General features: G+C 49.2%; 1 long non-coding RNA gene across 1 annotated transcript; it reads left to right on the plus strand.

The window, feature by feature from the left end:
* The first annotated feature begins 5,503 nt into the window (after positions 1 to 5,503).
* Positions 5,504 to 7,332, plus strand: LOC115299415. The gene is made up of 3 exons (XR_003912178.1): positions 5,504 to 5,579; positions 6,160 to 6,300; positions 7,101 to 7,332. It is a non-coding gene; the product is annotated as an uncharacterized LOC115299415 (long non-coding RNA).
* The last annotated feature ends 514 nt before the right edge of the window (positions 7,333 to 7,846 follow it).

The raw sequence follows: 7,846 nt of genomic DNA on the forward strand, positions 1-7,846 counted from the left end.
AGCATGTTTGTCGGGGCGGGGGCCGGTGGGGTGGGGTCTGGGGGTGCTGGTCTATCAGGACGCTGCAAAGGCAGGCCGTGTCGTGGGTCGCTTGGGTTTGCCTCTCCCGAGGGTCTCAACCCCATAAAAGCAATTTCCTTAAAAATTGCTCTAAGGTGGCTGCTCACACTGTAAGTTCCTGGAGGGTAGCCACCTGGCCCGTCAGGGTGAATGGTAGCTTGCGGTGCATTCCCTGAAACCTCCATGGCCCAACAGCAGAGATCCTTTTTCTGCCTGGACAGGCCAGTGAGAGTCTCCTGAGGTCCCTGGGCCTTCTTGTGGGACGGCCGGATCTGGAGGCAGATTCCAACACAGCCACCATGGCAAGGTCCCCAACTGATTTGAGCCTCACAGTAGGAATAATAACACCACAGAAGGGATGATAATACCCACCTGCAAGGGTCTTCGGGAGGCTGGCTAGTGCACACGCACAGCACAGGGCTTGGTACCTGGCACTTTCCAGGTGTCCTGCTTACCGGACTTGTTTATGGTCAAGATCTTTAAGATGGCCGCCCATAGGCCATTTAAGAGATTGTACTGAGTCAGAAACATCCCTCATGGCAATGAGCCAAGAGGGGCTCCCAAGTGCAGGAGACTTCTTTCTCTGAGCTTTATTTAGACCCCCACCTAGGCCTGGGACAAGGGCCTATTTCCTCCTGGGTTTCCTTAGCTTGGTCTGTGAGAGGGCTTGCACACTACCCTATAAGTGCCTCTCTGTCTCTCTCTCTATATATTTATTTATTTTGAGAAAGAGAGCACAAGCAGGGGAGGGGGCAGAGAGAGAGAGAGAGAGAGAGAGAGAGAGAGAGAGAGAGAGAGAAAACCCAGGCAGGCTTTGCTCTGTCCATGCAGAGCCTGACACGGGGCTCAAGTTCACAAACCTTGAGATCATGACCTGAGCCCAAATCAAGAATCAGATGTTTAGCCGACTGAGCCACCCAGGCACCCCTATTAGTGCTACTCTTAAAAGAACTTTCCTCTCCTTTGGTGGGTGTTCCTTTCTTGGTTGGCATTAATGACTTCAAAGAGCCAGAAGGGACTGGAGTGACCATCTGGATCCCAGATGGGGTTACTGAGGGCTGTGGCAGAGCTGTGGTGATACCCCCGGACTCCTCATCCAGTGCTCCTTCTGTTCCCCATGCTGCCCTAAGCATGCGTGTCCTGAAGAGTAGTTGCCAAGGAAACACTGTTCAGATGCGCTGCTCCCACTGCCCTGGCAATACAGCCCATCTTGCGCAGGAAGGGAGGTGGGCAGGCAGCAAACGCTGTGCTTAAAGCAGTGTTTTGGGGTCTGGCCACTATCAGCTGCAGGAGTCTCCCAGAACGTTGAACATGAGTCGTCCTGGAACCACTGTCTGGAGACTTCCATGCTCTTTTCCTGTGGCTTTCTTCAGAACCTATGACACGTATGCCCTGTGGGAGCACTCCTCTCCTTGCCAGGCCCAGATGCTACCCACATGCCTGTGCCCAGGTCCTTCCCCCACCTCCTGGCAAACCCACCCTAAGGACAATCCTGCAGTCACCCTCCTCTGTGCCTACTCAGGCTACTGAGCGCTGCTGGGTTCTCAGCACTGCTGGGCTGTTCCCTCCTGTCATTGTCCCTGTTCCAGCCAACCTGCAGCTCAGCCCCTTGCCCCTCTCCTGAGCTGCTTCCATACTCGCTTGTCCCCTGGCTCCAGCTCTCTCTCAGGGGAATCTTGGCCTCCGTGTTCTTCAAGCTGCTGGCCCCACCGACCCCCAACCCCCTTCTCCTTGTACCTGGGAGTTGTCCTTGATTCCCTTCTCCCATTCCCCAGGCTGTCCATCTGGCTTCCAGACAGATACCTTCTCGTACTTCCCATGGCCACTGTCACCTCTGGCCTGGCTTCCTACCCTAGCCTCCGTGGGCACCCTGCCCCCACCGTGGCCCCCTTACTCAGAATGGACCCCGAATGGGTCCAAGTCAGATTCCCTCCCCATCCATGACCCTCAGGGCTCCCCTGACCTCCTGGGTGGGGTCTACCCCTGACTCTGGCAACACATCCATGGCCCTCTGTGATCTGGTGTCCACCAACCACGCTGGCCACAGTCCTTCCGCTCTATCCTTCCTACTTCCTTTCATTCAGACCTCCCGCCTGGCAGCCCCACCTCCCCTCCCAGCCTCCCTCTCAGCTGACCTATGCCTTGACATCCTTCCAGACCCAGTTCCTTTGCATCACTGCCTCCTAGGGCAATCCTCAGCCTCTGGGGTTAATGTCACAGCCCCTGATCACCCCTCTGTCCAGTCTGGATCACAAGCTACCTATTTGTACATCTGTCTCCTATGAAGCTGGAGTGTCCTTCCAAGGCAGGAGCCACACTCCATTCGCCTGTGGGCCTCCCAACCTGGCACAAGGTGGGCAGCCAGTGACTAACCTGTGATGGAGGTCAGATGGGAATACGAACACACAAAGCCCATGCCCCCGGTCTGGCCAGTCGAATAATATATCCCATTTATGTGGAAGGACTGGATCTCCAACTTTGACTCCTCTTCAACTCTGATAGCAGGAACAGGGCTACAGGGCCAAACGGTCCCAGTTTCCAGCACCAACTTGACTACTTACTAGTTCGGGGACTTTGGGCAACCTTTCTGCACCTTGGTTTTGCTATGTGCAAAATGGAGATGATAATGCCTGCCTTATACAGCTCTAATAAAATGCAGATAAGGGCCTGGCCGAGGATCCCTACATAGTAAATACTTAAAAGTGCAAGTTAGTACCCCAGTGGGCTTTTTACTAAATATGTATTAAATAGGCCTGAATCCAATAGGTTACACTATTACATTAGCCATCTGTGTCACCAAACTAATGTCCTCATTGGTTTAAAAAAGGGGGGAAGGTGGGGTGCCTGGGTGGCTCAGTCAGTTAAGTGCCGACGTCAGCTCAGGTCATGATCTCATGGTTTGTGGGTTCAAGCCCCACATCGGGCTCACTGCTGACAGCTCGGAGCCTGGAGCCTGCTTTGGATTCGGTGTCTCCCCCTCTCTCTGTCCCTTCCATGCTCATGCTCTGTCTCTCTTTGTCTCTCAATAATAAATAAATGGTAAATTTTTTAAATTTAAAATTAATTAATTAATTGAAAAGGGGGAAGATTTGGTTAAAATGGTAACTAGATTCACTCCCAGCTCAGATTGTCTGATGCTAAGATTCTCTGATTCTACAATTTCATGAACTACCATATGAATCCTGAGGCTCTACAATGGTGTTTAAGGGAAAATGCATCTAAAACTTAATTCTATTGAAGGGCAAAAGACGAGCGTTGGAAGAGGAGGGCACTTGTTGGGATGAGCACTGGGTGTTGCATGGAAACCAATTTGACAATAAATTACATTCTTAAAAAAAATAAGACTAGCATTGGAAAGCCAAGTCAGTTGGCAAGTCGTTACCTGCAAATACTTCCACCCACATAGGAAGGTGACTTTCCTTCTGGAGGGTTCAGAGGTAGTAATGCTCCAAACAGCCACTTTGTGAATCTCAGCAATGTGCAGCATTCCAGCAATCACCGTGAATGGCTGGCGGGAGCTTGTGTCTGCAAAATGCAGCCTTCTAGATGAAATTTGCAGAGAAATAGAGGCTTTAGACATTATAGTGTTTTCAAATATCATTATTACTGTTCTATAAATACCCCACGCCCACTGCATATCAGGTGCCACATGGGAAATACTGGATTCGGTTGGAGATTTTCTTAAAAGACACATAACAGCACCATATGCCAGTCATCTTGGGTAATATTTATGTACATGCTGCAGAAGCAAAGATTAGCTGTGTCAATATGTATAGGAAAATGCCACAAAAGAGAGTCTATGGCGTGTGTATTATCTGCACTTATGATCAAAAGCATTTGCCTAATTTGTTTGCTTCTTTAAGAACTATTTCACCCATAAACTACTGAAAGGTTGGAGGAGTGAAGAATTAGCACAACAATAATCAAGGGGAAATTATTGGAGATCCCTGGGGTCTCCTACTACCAGTAGTTCAGAGCCTGTACAGCTAAAACAGCAGTTCCAGAGCTGGGAACAGCCATTAACCCTTCCATTCGCTTCTAACTCCTGGGATTCAGACATAGTCCAGTCCTTTTCAATTGTCCTTGCCAGCATACCACAGGGGCAATTGCTTGGAGGAAAAGAAGTTTTTGCATAGGAGGCAAGAGGAAAAACTATTCCCACTAATTCGATTCCAAGTGCAAATTTGCACATGAGCACCGGGCAAATAACGAGTCAGCTAGGTTAGTAGATGGGTGCTATGGATTGAATTGTGTTCCCCCCACGCCTTCCTATGTTGGAACCCCCAAAGTGATGGAATTTGGAGATGGAGCCTCTGGGATGTAATTAGGTTTAGACGAGGCCATGAGGGTGGGGCCCCGTGATGGGATTAGTGCCCTTCTAAGAGGCATAGCTGAGAGCCTGCTTCCTCTCTGTGCCACGTGAGAAAGTGAAGGTGTCTGCCAGCCTGGAAGGGTGTTCTTGTCAGAACTGTACGCATCTTGGACTTCAGCCTCCTCAGAACTGTGAGAAAATAAAGATCTGTGGTTTAAGCCACCCAGCCTATGGCATTTTGTTATGGTGGCCCAAGCGGACTACTGCACTGGGGTACTCACACTCCGAGCTTTCATCTTAGACAGCAGTGAGATCCAAATTCCGATTACACTAAGCAAAGAGACACCCTTAAGCGGCCATGTAGGCACTGGGTGTGTTGGCTTTGACAGGCTGTTGAGGGTGGGTATCACTGGCTCCTATTTTCTTGTCGGAGCCGGTTATTGACTGACAGGACATGTGACTATCTGTTAGGGAATCCGTCTCAAGCTAAAAATATGACATGGTTTAATCATTTGGAGAACAGAGCAGGACGATGCAACACCAACGCCACTAATGCCAGCAGATAGTTTGAAATTGAGAAGCACTATCGCGGAACCCCGGGCGGAGGGCCGGGAGAGGAAACAAGTTCGTTTATTGTGAATTGCATTTCTTTTTACTGCATGGTTTCATTTTTAATTGCAAAGTGTCTGGTTGAGCAGTTATTACTGGAATTTATTTTTGTAATAAAAGCCCTTTGTTAAATCGCAGTTTTATTAACAGTGACATGAACTGGAGTTTGCTTTAATAAATAAGATACTGAAGTGCTTTTAAAATTGGGAAAAAACCCTCTGCAGCTCACCCCAAATCTTAATATGACTGTTAGCAGAAAAAAAGCAGTGACCTAATTGTATTATCTGAGAATTCACGGGTGCTTTGTTGAGCAGGCTGCGGGCTTGCCTGACTGCAGGAACCTGGTGTCCTAGATTTGATTCACCCTAAAATAGCTGTGTGACCTGGGGCGAGTCCCTTCCCTTCTCTGGGCCTTGGCTTCCTCATCTGTTCAAAAGAAAATGAAAACAACACAAGGAGGCTGGATCTTTCTGCTCTGACATTCTCCTCAAGACTCTGAGTGCATTCAGCAGCAGGCAGCTCTGAAAGATGAATCCCCAGACCTGGCAGAAAATGAAAGGTTAGCGACAGAACTGAAACATAAAAACCGTTTATCCAGGTATGGAAACCCCAGTTGTCACCATCATTATCTTGTCCTTTGTGATGCACGAGCTCCAGACTTCACTTCATATTGGTGGCTGGTCAGGGTGGGGGAAAGGGAGAGGGGAGGGAAGGGTCCAAAGCTGTAAGTGGGCGGCTCCAGGTCATGGGAGAAAGGATCTAGGCCAAGGTCTACAGGGCAGCTAGCTCAAGGGTGGCCTGGGGGAGCAGGCTGTTGAGAGGTGAGCCTTGGGCACTAGGTGAGGACTCTGTGCTCCTGGGTGGGCTGGGCAGGGGTGAGGGGGAGTCCATAGCACAATAGGCTAATTCCTCCTTCCCAACCTGAGCCAGCTTCTAGGAGGCATGGAGGCCAGCCTCAAGAAACAAGCAGGCTGGCCAAGCTCCAGCAGCCGCCTGTCTGGCGGTGAGTGCTGACCTGGAGGGCAGGTCTGTTAGTTTGCTCCTCCCGCCATAACAAGTACCAGGCTGGGTGCCCAAATGACAGAAATGTATATTTCCCACAGCTCTGGAGGATGAAGTCCAAGATCAAGGTGGTGACAGGGTACATTTCTTCTGAGGCTCCTCTCTTTGGCTTGTAGATGGTCATTTTCTCCTCCTGTCTTCACATGGTCTTGCCTCTGCCTTTGTCCAAATATCCTCTTCTAAAGTGGAGCAGGGCTCACACTAATCACTTCATCTGAATATAATCACTTCGTTAAAGACCTCATCTCCAACCACAGGTACAGTCTGAGGTATACTGGTGGGTTCCCGCTTCGACGAATGATCTTTGAGCAGACACAATTCAGCCCCTAACAGGAAATCTGATGCTTTACTTTATAGGTACTCTGTATTGGTTTCTGAGGGCTGCTGTAACAAACTACCACAGACTGAGTTGCTTAAAAGAACCACAATTTGTTTCTCACAGTTCTAGAGGTTAGAAGTTTGAAATTGAGGGGTCAGCAAGGCCACGTTGTCTCTCCAAAAGCTCTAGGGGACGTTCTTTCTTTACGTTTCCCAGCTCTGGTGTTCTGTGGCCTTCCTGGCTTGTAGACGCATCATTCCCGTCTCTGCCCGCACCTGACACGGCGCTCTCCTCTCTGGGTGTGTCGGTAGCTAACCTTCCCCTCTCCTTATGAGACGCGCCCTGATCCAGTATGACCACCCTTAACCTGATTATACCTGCATGACTCTATTTCCAAATTAGGTCACGTTCACAGGCAGTGGAAGTTAGACCTTGATCCTATCTTTTGGGGGGACAGAATTCAGCCCACAGCATAGCTCTTCTCATGCCCCTTGCTCCTGGCCTCAGAGTGACTCGGGTATCATTATTTTGCAGAAAGGTTCAGGGAAAGGGCGCTGACTGGCTTTCCTTATTGAATACCTTTTGAAATGATTAACACCTTTCTCTTTCCCTGGTCCCTTTCCTTTTGGTCCCTTTGCCTCTTTCCTTTTTTCTTCCCCTTCCCCCCACTCTTGTCCTGCCCTGGTTTTTGCCTCTGTTCTGCCTTTCTCTCCCCGGCCCCCACTCTCCTCATGACAGCTTGCTTAGGTCTCTGCCCGGAGGACACCACCTTTTTCTCAGATGTGATGACCAGGAAGAATGCTTCTCAGTTTTATAAAAAGCCTGAGTCTCTGCTTTGTTCCGGCGACCACCTGAAGGCTTTCCTTCCCAGCTTGTCATGAATCGAGGCTGGCTGATTTTTTCAAGTATTTTATAATATTTTTGGTGCTTTTCACCCTTCTACATTCTCTATGGATTTAATAAAGTTAAAAAAAAAAAAAGACTGTTTTTTTTCCTTCTTCTAAGGAAGTCCCAAACTCAGACGGGTCAGTTAATTCAGCATGAGTTCACCCCCTGCTCCGGGGAAGAGATGGTGCTGGCCCCTCTGTGGGACCACCCAGGAGGCCACCGAGCCCCGCGTGTGGGCACATAGATGCAGGGTCATGACATCACAGCGGTTTCTAAATTTTCCTTCTTCATGCCCTGGAGCTTCTAAGCCAGGTTTTTTCTAGGCTGTTCTTGTCTGGTAGGTCTATTCTGGATCCAAATCTTGGTTCATCGCCCTCACCACAGAATATAGATGCTTACGTCCTAAGGGAACTATTCGCAAACCAAATCTAGCCGAGTATTAAAAATAGGCCGTGACCAAGTAGGGCTTATCACAGAAATTCAAAGAAGATTCCAAGAAATGAACCACTGATGTACACCACACCAAGGATGAATCTCAAAATCATTATTCTGAGTGAAAAAAGCTACACAACACAAGGGCACATATCAAACCCTGG

The sequence above is a fragment of the Suricata suricatta genome, chromosome 8 (assembly GCF_006229205.1).
Source record: "Suricata suricatta isolate VVHF042 chromosome 8, meerkat_22Aug2017_6uvM2_HiC, whole genome shotgun sequence".
Taxonomy (NCBI): domain Eukaryota; kingdom Metazoa; phylum Chordata; class Mammalia; order Carnivora; family Herpestidae; genus Suricata; species Suricata suricatta.